A 2,076-nucleotide genomic window follows, 5' to 3' on the forward strand; every position below is an offset into this window, starting at 1 on the left:
CAAGATGAGTTCAGAAGAATCTATTCAGAAATTCATTAACTCAATCCTCTTATATACATAATAGATCAAAATTGATTGCAATAGTTAAATTTTAACTAGGAAAATTCCTAATGATAAAACTCATAGTCTCTTTTAAATACCATCTATATACATTCATTTATGTATTCAATAAGCATTTCTGAATGCTAAATATGTGACATGCTCCATGGTAATGATGACAGATTCAAATAAAAAATCAGTTTCTAAAAATATACCTATGACCTGTCTATTTTATTCACAGGACACAATGTGGTTCCTAAGAAAATGCTGATAGCGCTTACTATTCACAAAACTTCTCATGCTATTGGAGTATTCTTGTCTACTTTCCAAAGTCGAGGACCTGGAAAATAATACCCAAGTTTGATCTCAATCTCATGGGCTGAGCAAATACATTTCCTATCCAGAAAAATGGATCTGGCTTCCAACAGTCTGTGTGACTTGGAAGATTTTTAGTTGATTAGCAGAAACTGTGTTATTTTGAGGCCGAAACCATTTCTATTTCAAATAGCATAAAGTTGTTCCCCAGGAATGACAAAAATGCCAAAAGTAATTTCCAGCATTCCAGAAGATTAAGAAATTGAAAACCAAACATTTGGGGTAATATCAAGTGAATAATAAGTGTTTATCCAAATTTTATGTAAGAATATTATTACTTACACATGCCAACCCAAGATGTCTGGATTTCATACCCATTCTTCCTTTTCCTATGTAATAAATGGCACATAAAATTCCCAAAGCAAAATACACAACAAGCTGTTTACTTATGAGCCTTTTTATTATGAGTATACATTCCTTGGTCCATCTCTCTAGATGCTCAAAACCACAGAATGTGCAAGAATCTCAGTGGTTATCTGCTTTCTGCCCTTTTCTACATGGGGATAGTAGGGATCTAATAGGAGGTCAACAACCTGTTGTCACGAAATTAGTGGCAGAGAAGTGAATAGGCTAGACCTATAAGTTCCGGTGCCTGACTCTCCACTCATATGCTCTTCACTGAGGCCAGAGCCTCAAGTATAGACTCAGCTTTCCCTGGGGGTATAGAAGAATTCATTGCTGAAGAGAGTATATTCATGTAATTTTCTTTTCAATACTTCTTTTGTTCTGTTCCTCAAAGTCCTGATACTCTGGTTCATATTCTACAAGTCTCATTATTATGTATCTTTCACATCAGCCTCCTTGTAGCATGAATAAGAACAACAGTGAAATACTGAATCCCAGAACCACTGGTTATAAATTTCCTTGAGCTTTGTCTCCTCCTTCAGAAGTTCTTAATTCTCTTCATTTCTTAGCTTTCTAGGTTGTAAAATAATATATCTTTAATCACCACCATCCCCTTTAGGATTTCAAAGAAATAGCCCAGCCGTTCATCTTTGAGATGCACACATTTCCCTGACTTGCTCATTTATCTCGAGTCACATGTAGAAGGTTCTTTGGCAGTTGCTTAGGGGAACAAAGGTGAAACCTCCAATTAAGAATGACTTATGGTGATTCTCCAGCCAAAAGTCACCCTGTCTTATTAACCTCCTTTTCTCTGCTTTAAGAGGTGGGAGCATATGCACTCAAAATTCATTTATTCCTGTTAAGGGTAATTATTTCAATTTTTGATTATGCTACAGCTATCAAAGAATGATGATGTGCCAGTGAGATGTTTCTCTCCATTTGGGAAGAAGATATGATTGAATATGTAACATAGATTAGGTCTCGGTCCATAAACATGGCAATTTAATAAGCCTCTTTAAAACATAGAATTCACTTTTAAGCTTCCCTATAGACTCTGTTTCTTTTTATATCTTGACTGTGTTCTTAAATATAAATGACAGCAGGAACATAGAGAACTATCAAGGCAAATTTTGCAATATCGAGGTATAGGTATAGCCTTCATTGGAAGAGATAATGGACACTACTGTGGGTGGATGAGCAGCCTCTAAGATAAGGTTCCATCTCACCAAAATGGAACATGTGGAACATCTCCCATCCCTGTCTTGTTCTTCTCTCTTCTCTCTCTTTCCTTCTCTCTCTTTTGCTCTATCCCTGACT

Source organism: Marmota flaviventris, chromosome 13 (genome assembly GCF_047511675.1).
Source record: "Marmota flaviventris isolate mMarFla1 chromosome 13, mMarFla1.hap1, whole genome shotgun sequence".
Classification (NCBI taxonomy): domain Eukaryota; kingdom Metazoa; phylum Chordata; class Mammalia; order Rodentia; family Sciuridae; genus Marmota; species Marmota flaviventris.